A 13,999-nucleotide genomic window follows, 5' to 3' on the forward strand; every position below is an offset into this window, starting at 1 on the left:
CACTTCTCCTTACGGCGTCCAGACGAAGCTTTTGAACCAAACGAGTGAAATGGGAGACGCAAAATTCAGGCGAAGAGCATTTCCAAGATGGATGAAGATGTGAAGAGCGGGAACGACAGAGCACAGTGGCACATTGGCCCTCAGAACCTCATCAGCACTATAGTCCACGTCCTCCTGGCATCGTGGGCACAGGTGGCACTGGCTCATTACTCAAACCCCTATGGTCTGTCGTTCAAGAGCAAAAGGAAATATGGACTCCTATTAGCACATTCCCTGCTGCGCCATGCAGTGTTTGTGTGGGTCAGAACACGTGTAGGAGGCTGCAAATAAGAAGCAGCCAGAGAAATAGAGAGAACCTCAACGACTTCAAAGAAAAAAACATATCTCTAAGTCTAATGGAGCTTGCTTTGTCAGAATGGAGAAACCTCCACCTCCTCTCATTATAAAAGGTGAAAGTAACAGGCCAAATATATTAAACCTGCATTCTGCAATCCACCCATACGCACATGTTCCTGAGGAAGATTTATGCAGACTGTGTAAACAAGGAAGGGTACAGTGTGCAAGGAAAACAAACAAGCAGGTAAAAGTAGATACAGTTTGAACAGAAATAAGGCAGGGGAAGCTCGCTAGACTGGCAGAGATTGGTGTCAGACTTGGCAAGATGAAAGTGTTTGTGTAGTTCTCACTCTCTGTCTTGCTTTTTCAGACATATGATACAGTGAGGCCCACCATTAGTTATGAAAACATCCCTGCAGGCTAAAAACAATACGAGGCAGGAGCACACATAGCGCCCATAAATACATGCACATAATGTTAAATGTTGAGATGCATCTGCGCATGCAGTAGATCCACAGACAAAGGCAGGGGGCTTTTTGCATTCATGACGACGTCTCGGTGTTGTCAGCTTGTAATAATTCTCCCCTGCATGGTATATGGTCCATATGTTGGCAGCACTCATGGCAATGTACTCCTCACACGAGCTCTATCCACTGCCGGAGCAGTGAATGCATCGCTCATATCATTACCGTCCTCAACAGATGGCATTCTGCTGTCTTTGAAAAGCACTAAATCTTCATCAGCAGCAGAGGCAAAGTACACCGCGGCTCCCGAGTGAAACGTTTTACCACATTATTAACTGGGAACACAGGGCTGGTGGACACATCCGCATCAGCATAAAAACTCCAAATTTGAATTTTAACTCGGCTGGCGGACACATTTACATCAGCATAAAAAATGAAAATTTGTAATTTAAATACCTTCCCCTCTCTTCTCTCACCCACTGACAGGTAGCTGTGTAGAAGTCAGTGTCTGCTTCCAGTGAGTCTGTAAAACATGCACGCAGACCTGATCAAGCCCAGAAAGTCCACAAAGAGCCAATCAGGAAGCCGAGGCACGCTGTGAGCATTATGAGTAAACTTGTCTCTGAATCATTCGAGGCTTCAATGACATCCCTGAACAAATTAAATATAGATTAAAGGAACACACAGCAATGGCCTTGTGTTTTCTATTCAAGCCTACACCGCGGCAGCAATTTGACACGTCATTGCAGGTTGTTGTCAACTTTACAGCTGTACTATTGGCCACTTGGGGGGCAGCAGAAACAAATTACGAGCACAACACTGACATATTTTTTGTTGATATAGCGAACTTGTCCGAATGTTTACACAGAGCCACATTAGCATTCCTCTTTCCAGTCCAAAATGTACTCTCTTCCAACTTTGTTTTGGTCTCCACCAACCACATATGTGTCTCTTTAGTTGCTAAATGCTTTTTTAATACATGTGCTGGTTTGACTCGGCGCATTAGGCCAGCCCGGCAGGTATTAGCATTTCCATTATGACAAGGCTACCTGCTTGAAGGGGTGTCTTTGACTAATGACCTGCTTATCTTGAGTGATGACGTTCAAAAGCAGCAGGCTGATCTATGGCTTAAAGGTCCCTTGTTATTTTGCTTTTCCATGACACAGCAGGGCAGGCAAAAGACTCGTTGGAGGTGAGCTGTTTGTAGAGGTGCAGTAAAAGCCTGTTGTCTGCAGCTCCTCACCCAACATCTCACTGTGGCTGTTTGTACTCTTCCTCCCTGAAGTATTAGTAGATGTGTTTAATGGAAGAATAGCCATTAGCAAAGTTCAGGTAATTCTGTGATCAAACATTTAATTTCCTTCACAATAAAAGTCCCCTGTTAATGTTAAGATTTCAATAGCAGTAACTTACCACGACTCTTACACAGCTGAAAGTAAAAGCTGACATGAGTTGATCTGCAACACATGCTTGTTTGAAGGTGAGAAGGGGATCAACAGAGATTGGTTGCGGTTGATGAAACACCACCGCTATTGTCTTGGAAGCAGTTGGGTGCACTTTTGGCCCGACTCTGGACATGGTCCGTCTCAGGCGCAGCTTGGCATAACTCGATGTGTTTAATCTGACAATGGAAACACAAATCGATACAGCATGGTTAGACTCAGTGGGCCGAAAGTGGGAATAAAAAAGCTCTATTAGCTGCTTACTGTGTTTGTCGGCTGTTTGGTGCTCAGTGTAGAGTGAGGTTTTTAGAGCTTTTAAACTGGAAACAAGTGCCTGCTGCGGCTGAAAAACAGTTTTATGAAAGTGGTGAGAGTGGACCAAAATATTAAAGTTGCAGCCTAACAGCTAAACAGTGAGCTGAACTCGCTTCAAAGCTCCATGACGTTGCTGGGAGCTTTAGATTCAGGTGATAATTCTCAAGAGGTTTGTCTACAGCAGATTCCCCTCACATTCTCATATTGTTTTCACATGTTTTAATGCTAACTATAAGGAGAAATATTTAAAATTTGAGATCAAATTTACATTAAAATTGCTGAAAGTAACTCACATGCGAAAGGGATTAGAGATTGTCCTTGTCAGTTGCTCACATACACTGGATCTTGTGTACCGTATATGTAATGGCTAAAGAATTGTCACTGTAGCGTGTGGGCACAGTATTTCTGGTAACATACTGTATTTGGTTTGGTCTTTGTTGCAAGTTGGTAATTAGCAATCTGCCATTTCTAAAGCTTCACTTAGCTAAAAATAAAATCAGAGGCTAGTGTAAACCCTGTTGAAGTGATTAGTAATCACAAGCATGCCTTAATTCCTGTAGCACAAGGATCATGTACACCACCGTCCCCTTCCTTCACTCAGCATTTCAATCCTTTGTCCTCGTCACCTTTCCACTCCCCCTGAGGCGTTCTGATTTGCAGATAGAACGGCGGTCCTGACAGCAGTGTTAGACAGAGGCCTGGCTGTTCCTCTGAAGGCCAGGTGCTTCTGGCCCCTAGGGGACTGGCTTGGACAGAGGACAGAGAGAGGACATGCTGGAGCCATCCTTACTGATGATGACAGCTTTTTAAACGATTTAACCAAAAGCAGTAAATGACAGAAAGAGTAGAGCGCCCCGGAGCAAAAGTCAGGCGGGGAGGGCTGACCAAAGCCTCTGCTGGCTTAACCCGGCCATATCAAAAGTTTCTGTGTAATCATTGATGACTAGAAGGAAGAATCACCTTTTCAAAGTCAAGCATGCAAAATGAAAATCCCCGTCTGCCATGTTAATATCGCTCATAGGCAGCAAAACCACACTGGAATCATGTTTTGTCCTCTCCACTTTTTTGTACTCCGTCATGTTGCCAGTGGAAATGTACGTGTCGTGGTGAGTAATGCACCTGCCCATGGTGGTTCTGGTTGTTTGTGCATGAGTGGTCTCCCCCAGAGAGCAGCCATTTTCTCCCCAGCTCATTCTCTCAAAATATTCTGCTGCACGTCACCTTTCTGCCAGTTGCCAAGGAATGATGGGTTATCAGCTCCCACTGTGGCTCAAGGTTTGACTTGAATCACAGAAGGAGCAGGTTAATGTCTTACAATGGTAAGTGATGAGACATATATTTAAATATGCATTGTAAGGATGCTGCAGTGTATTTCAGGTTGCCCTCTTAACATTTTCCCTCCTCCGTCTATGAAATAAATTTCCCTGGTCGAAGGATTAAAAGGGTCGCCTGCATAAATTGTAAACCAGTGCTAGTAAAACACAGAATGATCACACATTGGCTTGATTTCACAGCTCTTTTAGCAGACGGCAGCTGAAAGTGGCTTTGACACTCCATCATTTGCTGAGGTCGTGATTGCATTTTACACTGATTACACTTGTGCAGCTAGAGCTGATACCATCTGACTATATAACAAAAGACAATTCAACAAAAAGACTGTGCATACAATGTTTTAATTGTGCTACCAGAGTGAAAACCTCGTCCTTTGTCTCACTTGTTTCACACCTGAAAGTAAAAATCTTGACCTTTTTTTGGACGTGAACAGAATTCCTAATTAAAATATGTATATTGTGACAATCATATTTTTGAATTACTCGTTTCTCCCCAATTTAAAATTGAGAAAAAGTTTCTGCCTTTCGTTATTACCAGATTAGATAGCTGTTGATGAGTTTAGCAGCAGGCTTTTATCACAAAGTACTTTTAAAATTTCAAATAGAAAATTCCTCCCAAGAGATGAGAAGAAAATGCTAATTGTGAATGTAAAGTGTGCAGAACTTTTTCTTTTTCAGCTTGAATTTGGTGTCCACTTGTGTATTGTGCCAGGCAACAAAAAAGCACTAATCTATTTCTGTTAGGTGTATTCATCAGCCGCTGACAAATTAAAATTTGATTCAATTTGTGTTTCATTGTGCCACTGGTGACACGCGCTGTGTTGAAAGTTATTTTCTGCCTGATAATTAGCGGAGAAGAAATGACACATACTTACAGTCAGTAATGAAGCATATGAAAAATACCTTAAATGAGCGAACAATTAAAGGGGGTGTCAGAAAGCTGTGCCAACTATTAGTCGCTTCCCCTCCCATCCTTAATGACTTGATCAAAGCATGTGCTCTAATTGAAGGTGTCATCTGTCATCTGTCTCTGAAAGTGGCTGCTTTCAGGAAAATAAATCCCTTACTTTCTTTGATTTGAAAAAAAAACCCCAACACATTACCTTATTATAGCCAGGCAGGGAGCGGCATGTATTTTGAGCCCTGTTCACAATCTGTTAAGGCTCACACCTTTGCCCTCTTTCCTGTCATTTCTGTATTGTGAGTTTCTTTCTCATATGCCTCCTCTGTCTTTTTCCCTCTGTCTGTCAGCTGGAGTTAGCATCACAAATGGTCAGTGTGTTTCTGAGCTGCGAATGTATGACAGGTGGTATTTTGTCAGTCATGTCCAAACATCACAGTATCCCCACCAGCCTCCCAATCATGCCTGTGGAGCTGTGGGGCAGGGCATCTCTTCCACCTCTCAGCAGGCCTGTGGAGCTTCAATGCCAGGGCAGTATTGGTGTGTTAAGCTGCCGCTGTCGTCAGTCGAGCCTCTCAGGGCCACATCAGAGTGATCAGAGAGAGACTCTGCGGTCAAATATCTCCTCCTCCAACCCCACCCCCTGTTGCGGCTGAGCTAATTCAACTTGTGTGGGTGTGGGAAGGGACATTTAATTTATTTAATTTGTACAAAAACCAAACTACAAAGATTGATTCCCTGTTTTACAGACACATGATTTCATCCCTACTGATCATATTTTGATGCTTGAAGCAGGGGGTCAATGGATCTTGAGGCAGAAGGGGTCAGCAGGGAGTCATTTGAGTTGACTTGTGACTGGGAAGTGGTTGGCAGATAGAATAACTCAACGGTGGCTTTTAGTTTCACACGGGACATGAGTGCCAGTCTCCTGGGTCAAAGTCCTATGATTAATGGGCCTATCCACCTCCCCTTCTTCCCACCGTAAGTAGACTTTCGCGTGTTTTAAACTACGTCCATTGACTGAGCATCTAATATTGACATGGATTGGTTTATAGTGGAGTTCTTTGAAAGCCTAGTGTGTCTCCTACAGATGCTAAAGGGTGTTCCTGCACTGTAATAGTGACGTCGTATTTTGACACCCTGGGAGTGAGGCCAGGAGTTGTATGCAACAGTCAAAAGCATATCTACGATTAAGAGTCTGGGGTGGGATTGTCTGCACACAGCTCTCAACAAGGAGAGCCCGGTCTCACTCTGAAGTCCTTGAAATCCGGCGCTTGGGTAGTGACTTGTGGCATCAGAAACCAACGTAAAAAGGCTTCTTTTAACAACGGCATTACACACGGCCGGGTGTTGTTATAGTTTAACGGCGCCTGGTGGCATCAAGGGGAAACGCGACGGGACGAGGACGAAAATGAAGGCGCCGAAAGTCCTAGTGGGGCAAGCCGGATGGGTGGTGGAGACTTACACCCGAGATAACGGTGGTCACGTCCCCTAACTGTGCGTTCACACCAAACGCGAATTCGCAAATTCGCACGTCAAGATTACATACAAAATCAATACAAAGACACGATTAGACGCGAATTCGCACCGGGTGGCGCGATGGACGCGTCTAGCGCGACGCGATGGACGAGATAGACGCGATAGAGGCGTTCAGCGCGGCGCGATAGACGCGAAATTCGCGTCCAACGCCTCATAGCTCGAGTTGAAAATATTGAACTTTTGAGGCGAATTCGCGTGACTCTGTACCGCGAAAGCCAATCAGCGTTGAGATTCTCCCGACGTCACTGGCGTGTGTCAACAACAATAAACTGCTACTCACCGGAGACAGATGGACAGGCGCTCCGCAGCTGAAATGGAGCGGCTGTAGTTGGTGTCCTGCCGGGAGATCCTGGCGCCAACCCTCGCCAACAGGTCCTCAAACTGGGCCCCAGTCAGCCTGAAGTACCGCTGAAAGCGGCTATCATCCAGACGGAGTTCCTGGAGGAGGTGAACCCAAAAACGACGGCGTTTGGCCCTCCGACGCATCTGGGACTTCCAGAGGAGGTAAACAACAAAGCAGCGATGGTGGTTATCTTGCCATGGTCGTCAGTGACGTCTTGACGCCCCGACATCCAGTTGTTGATGCCGATATGAAGGAGAAACTTATCATTGCGGTGTGCTGCTACCTGGAGCTATATGATACTACGTGTCTACTCTACAGAGACCGCAACAAAAAGGAGCAGGCTTGGGTGAAAGTTGCCGAGGAGACTGGTCTACTTGGTAAGTTCTGTAAATATGTGTCTTTAATTAGTTTGCAGAATGGTTGTACTATGAACGTTAGCACTAGCTTAGCTCCGGTTAGCACAGCCGGCTTCTTCGCTACTCGCGCGAATGACGCGATGACGTGGAAGGAACAAACTGGGGCGTCCAAACTCGGGCGTTACGGGCGGCGCGTTACTCGCGTCACGCGCGTGCAATTCGCTTCACTCGCGTCCGGTGTGAACGCACAATCCTCTTCTTTTTTCCTAAACCTAACCATGTGTGTTTGTTGTTGAATGACGTAGTGCATTTATTTTGAAAGAGACTGTATGTAATCAGTAAATTTCCTGTGACTCTTGTGGAAGTGTATCTTGAAAGAAGACAATGCATGTAACAGGCAGATCTTTACACGATATCCCAGAACATCAACAACCAACACACCCCGGGTACCCTGCACGTTGTATGTGGACATGGAAAGTCCATGACTAAAACGTCAATATGTGATGAGGTTGGAGTAAGAACGTGTTGACATGGAGATAGTTAAGCTGGCAGCTAGCAGCAAACTTGCCTAACTCAATAAACAGTGCTAACACAGCTAACATTGTTAACCTGAGGAAAAATTGGCTATGATTTGCAAGCCAATGAGATACACACACAGAGCTCACATGCTCTAATGTGCACAACCAGACCTTTTACCACAACACTGGACAAAGAAGCTCAGAGTTAATCACACTCAGAGGGAGCATGACTTCATTTAATCCCCAGGAGGCCATTACTCCACTATATCTTTACACAGCACATTGATGTTCCGAATGTTGCACACAGCGCCTTTAATAGAACTGTCCTGCCATAAATCATTCATGAAGGTCAGTTTTTTTTTTAAACTGTTTTAGAGGAGTGTTGATTCAACTGTACGGTCAGTTTGGAGGATGTGAAGTATGTTCGCATGGTAGTGATCTGCAAGCACAGTCGAGCCAAAGTACCCTCGAGGCTGACTCAGTGCAGTTTTCTCCACAGAACAATTTACAAACTTGTTGACAGACTAATCTTGCCCTGTCTGCTCCGAAACAGGATGTGGTATCACTGCTCCGAAATAGGTAATCAAGACACACTGAGCAGAGCAATCCTGCAGTGTGTATTCAGGTGGTGTGGTGTTGAATCAATCTAGAGACTCGTCAAGACAACATTGTTTCTATTAGTTAATCCTGCAAAACTTGCAGATCAAAGTTTGATCGCATCTGACAGAGCTGAAGTCCTCAGACAAATGGGCTTCAGTGGAAGTGCAAATATTAATCTGATTTTTAGATTTAGCCTTTAGATCATAATAAACTGAAACAATGTAGGTGAGCTTAACAAGTTGAGTCCACTTTCCACCTTAAGGACAAAGAAATGACAAAGTTTTACTCCATATTTCAATGACAGTCTGCTAGGGTTGATATTATAGTGTAGAATTTTTTTTGTTACTGTGCCTCATTGTGGATAAAGTAGTCTGCAGATTTCTTTTTTATCTTCATCTTCTTCTAGCACCATCAGTTGACCTCATCTTGAGCAGCATAACCCATCAGATTATCTTGTAAATGAACCAAATATTCAATGACACTTCTCTATTTTCTGTATTAAACTACAGGGCACAGTATCCTAGCATGTGCCAGTCTTTTTGTAATTAGACAAAGAGAACGCTGAACTGAATTGCTAATTTCTTGTCCTTACTCATTTTGTCATGGTTAATAAATTTGCTGAATGTCCGTAGTTGACAAGGTGCTCTCATGCTTAATTCTTATACTGGTTGAGCGGTGCATAAATGTCTAAGGACCTAGCCCATTTATTAGGTATGCTTTGTGATGTGGCTGGAAGAGCACTGCGGTAAATAATTCACCTTGGGTTGAATCCGACTCTGCGGAAGATGGAATACTCTTTTTTTCCACATGTGAAGGAATACAGCTCTCCACATACGCTGTGTTTTTTATGTAATGAGTGAGTGCTGCACAATTCTCAGAATTATTTAGTTCAGTATTTGTTAACTCATGCGATAAGAACAAAAACATGAGAGCCAAACCCTCCAAGCTCGTTAACTGGACTGCTGTAGTGTGAATCTCTCTATGCTGGTCTGTGATTTTATTTGCCTGTACATAATTAATTACTTAACCTAATAACACTAATTTGAATAATAATATAAACGAAATACTATGATACGCCCACTGGTGGAGGAGGTCACATAAGTGTCCCGTAATCCATCCTTGTATACAGAACTCTAGTAATTTGCCTAATGACTGAGATGTCATTAGAATCATGATTTTAATTACAGAGAGTAAGGTCAAATGTTTTGTTATCCATCTTCCTCTGTAATATTAATCTCAAATCTAGGGTAACCATCTACCCACAAACCTTTTTTTCAATCATGTTTATTTGACTAGTCATTAGTAGGAGTTAATTGCTTTCCTTACATGAACAGGTGTCCGTTAATAATTGGGTTGGTGATATGCTTGTATTTTCTTACACTTCACTCGCCTTGTATTTCTCCCCAGTTCATAGCACAAACGATAAAGACCTGTATTAGAAAATATAAACACACACCTTATAACTATATGCATATATAGCAAAACTGCATTCATTTAAAAAGGCTTTAATAGATGGTATTTAAAACTGTTAATTTACTAATGCATGCACTTACTTAACGCCTGCCCGTCCATCTTCATCAATCGCTGTTGTAATTAAAATATTTGCCTATAAAAACTGAGTGTCCCAGTCCTAGCTGGGAGAACGTCTACACTGAAATGTAACAGTCATGGTTTTGATAGTTTTTATTGAATCTTCCTATAATGATAGGTACTCCCATCAATTTTTAGTGCCATGAAATTATTGTTATTATCATTAACAGGCATCCAGGGTATATGAAGCATTCTGATTTACCTCTAAGCAGGTGTTAAGATGGCTCATCCTTGCTGCAGCCCATGACTTCAAGAGAGGGCGCTTCCTCAGAGACCAGCTTAACATGTTTGAAGCCGAGAATGATAAACGGCTTATCAGCTGTTCCTGACTGCCATTACATTCACAGACACTCACTGACTGCCCGACACCTGTGTGTCGGGGCCTTAATATGCGGGTAGAAACAACTTCACAGCTTTCTCAGTGATACTTCCAGGCAAACCTATTTCCTTAGCTAGGTAAATAGAGGCGTGGCAGTACTCTGATTACAGATAGCGGGCATGCGCCTGTTTATTTTGAACGATTTTGATTCACTAACATGCACACAGTGGTAAGAACAAAATCAGAAGGTGGGCATGTGTCTTGAATCTGACGGTAATTTTACGTGGGCACCTATTTTATGTGCAGGTTTCTATATACATATTAGTGAATGAGGCCAGTGTGTTTGTTGTTATTGTCTTTAAACAACCATCAAAAGACCCCTTTTTTTGTGTTGTCACCAATTTTTTATCTTTGTCATTTATGAACATGAAACTGATGTTTGCTTATTGCATCCCATTAGCCCAGCTAATGTCTGGTCTGCTTGTTCATGATACATGCTGCATGTTGTGTAGCCACAGTGTCCCTGACACAGGCCCTGGAGCTCAAAGTGTCAGGACCCCCCGGCTTCCACCTGCAAAATTTCACTTATATTATCACATACTGACCCTAATGAGACACAAAAAGATCATAAAAATGCAAAGAGACATAAAATGACTATAAAAAGGCAAAAAAATTACCACAGAGACACAAAATGATAAAAAGATGCATAACGACTGCAACGAGACACAAAGCAAGATCAACAACAAAAGAGGCAAAACCACCACAAACTCTGTGTGTCTTGCTCCTGTGTAGGAGAGGTGGTGGTGCTTTTTGCATATCTGTGCCCAGGGGCCTAGTGTCTCATAATCCACCCATGATTATAAGTCACTGCAAGTAGGGAGGAGGTTGCATTTATGCAGATGTGCATTAATCAGTGTTGTTTATAAATGAAATCAGTTTGAAAATTGATACCATGACTGCAGTATGATTAATGCACTGCCCTGATGTGTGTGTGTGTGTGTGTGTGTGTGTGTGTGTGTTTTGTGTGTACATATACATGACACATGGGCTAGTTGATGAGGAGGTGGGGGTGAGTCCATTTAATTTAACATCATCACTAACTCCTCCAAGAAACAGACGTGTTGCATAACTATAAGAGGGTGTGATGATACATCATGGAGCTCAGTGTTCCCCCAGATAGAATTGTACATATTAAATTTGATATTTTAAACAGTTTCAAAGCTTGAGACAGAAATAGATGTTGAATGTGCTCAGGATGATCTCCATATCTGTACCTGCAGCATTAATTCTCCGTGGTGACATGCGTAGGCGGGTATCATTTTTGGAGTGTTATTTTTTTTTATACCCATTAATGCAGGCAAACCAGGGAATCCATCTCCATAACTCTTAGTGAAGGCCTGCCTTCTTGTCTTGCCACCCTCATTAGGAAGACACATGGAAGTCTTATGAACTCCGTGGCACGTGTTGAGACGTTCATCGTCGTAAACAACCCTCCCTCTCCGTGTTGATTACTGCTGTAACTTATATCCAGTGTTGCAGATGCACAGCTTTGACTCATCTATTCAACGGACCCAAGCGAGTTTTCAGCCACGAGGAAACAGTATGAAGCTGAATGGCCCAGATAACCAGTTTTATTCAGCCGGGGAAACAACAGCCATTATGTTTCCCCTTTATGATCCATTCCTAGTGTGTCGTCCTGGGAGGTGACGAGCCACCCAGCAGCAGACCTCCTATCCAGCCACCTGCCATTCCCCAATCACACTTCTAATTAGCCAAGCATTAAGATGGGCTTTAACACAGCAGGGATCATAAATCTTGTTTAAAAGCTTATAAATAAAATGCACAAATCTCAGCAGAGATTAAACACATCCTTAACCACACAGCACTGCATTTGTTGACTGGCAATTCTTGCCAGCTTTTATGATCATCGTCTATTTGGAGCATCATAATATCATGCGCTGTGTATCATAAGTGGCAATCCACAGAGGAACACAAATTAAAAAAAAAAACTCCCGAGGGTGCTCGAGTAAATACGTGGACCAATTTTTGTTTTGGCCATTTAACAGGACACGCTAAATTTCATGGGTGCATTTTTCATTCTTGTTAACAAATGCAGATGAGCTCTTCAAGGTTGAGTCAGGCAGGGACTAAAATCTGCTAAGCTCCTGGTAAGAACTGTGAAGGACATGGACCAACAAGGCAACGGTGGAGTTGTGGGTGTGCTTTGACTGCACTGATTGAGTGAGGAGTGATTTTGAGGTTTCAGCTACAGACAGATGAACTCTGTGAGAATGTGTGTGTGCTGACTAAAACCTTCTTTACATACCACAACAATAAAAACTGGTTTAAAACACTGGCAGAACTCAGGCAGCTTTGTCAGGCCAAGGAGGAGACCTCCAGGAGCTGGGACAGACTTCTATACGCCCAGGCCTGACACACACTGACGAATGAGATCAGACTAGCAAAGAAGTGCCTCTCTGAAAAGCTAAGAAAAGGGTTTTCAGCCAAGGACCCGACATCAATGACCTGCAGGACATCACTAACCATAAAAGATCATCCCTCCACATTGTGGAGAATCGCCAACTGGCCGACGACCTGGATGTTTTTTATCTGCCCAACTTCACATCCCTCACCTGCTCAAACATCAAACAAGCACTTCCACCCATTTACCCCTCCCCACTGAACCCCCACCCTACACTTAGGATCTGTGAGGAGACAAGATAAGAGAGGCACCTGGTCCAGATGGTGTCTCACCCTCCTGCCTGAAAGTGTGTGCTGACCAGCTGGCCCCCACCTTCACACAGATCTTTAAAGCTCACCAGAGCTGTGTGAAGTCCCCTCCAACAATCATCCCGGTGACCAAGAAACTCTCCATGTGGATTCAATCCTTAGAGAGACTGGTGCTGACCCACGTGAGGGACATCAGAGGCCCCCTGCTGAACAGGTCAGTGGATGATGCAGACTTTCCAGGGACATGCAACAATCCTGTTTGTGGACATCAGCTCTGCATTCAACTCTATCATCCCAAACATCCTTTAAACCAAACTCATCCAGCTCACTATCCCAGCCTCTACAAGTCAGTGGATCACGTTCTGGTTATTGGTGTTACGCTGCTATACTAAACCTGGCTCGTAAAACTAAGGCCTCACTTAGTGCCTCTCCTTCCATGTTGCTTTAGACGTGAGCCATGTACCTGGACTTCCCTGGGTGAGTGCGACCTTCCCACTCAGGGAGGGTGTGTGTGGTTGACTCACCGCCAGGCCACTGCTCTTGTTCTTCGTGACCAGCTTGCTCAGACCCAACGACTCCGCTGGACGCCCCTTGGGTGCCGTTCCTTCATACCAGTCAGCCAGCTGGCTCTTCTTCACTGTTGTTCAGAGTGCAGATGTATTTACATGGATAATTTGTGGTGCCAAACGCTTTCTCAGTCTCTTTTGTCTTCAGAATGTCTTGCCTCCAGCGTGACAGCGTCTCCCTCTTGGCGTGCCCGCTCAGCTCAATGGCCTCTCCAGCTCTCGCTCCAGGTGCGGCTAATAACGGCTAATGAGTCAGTACCACCAACCCCCAAATGTGACATCAGTGCTGACCCTGCCTCCTACCACCTGCATGAACCACACCCACAAGACATTCATTAAAATACCAGTAAAGCTATCATAACCATTGCTGTTTATTTACTGATTCTTTTTGGATTCCTGCTTAAAAAGAAGTAGGCCTACACAGATTGCTATGGAAATATGTTTTCAGCCTGTTGCTAGTGTTTCCACCCTTACTTGAAATGCCAATTTTACAGACATTACAAGCAGCACTGTTGTCTTCTTTCTTCGTGAAATGAGTGCACTTTGGACCATTTCTTCCTCTTCGCCATGACTTTTTCTTGATGCAAGTTTCCAGCAACAGACACCAAGGATAACTTTGGAAATAAGTGTTTTCAGTAATGCTTTTAAG

At 43.8% G+C, this 13,999-nt stretch overlaps 1 protein-coding gene across 3 annotated transcripts in view; it reads left to right on the forward strand.

Annotated features, from left to right (window-relative positions):
- Nucleotides 1-13,999, forward strand: part of asic2 (acid-sensing (proton-gated) ion channel 2) — a 527,665-nt gene that overhangs the window by 376,765 nt on the left and 136,901 nt on the right. The window lies entirely within an intron of this gene.

This window comes from Epinephelus fuscoguttatus, linkage group LG19 (genome assembly GCF_011397635.1).
Source record: "Epinephelus fuscoguttatus linkage group LG19, E.fuscoguttatus.final_Chr_v1".
In the NCBI taxonomy this organism is placed as follows: domain Eukaryota; kingdom Metazoa; phylum Chordata; class Actinopteri; order Perciformes; family Serranidae; genus Epinephelus; species Epinephelus fuscoguttatus.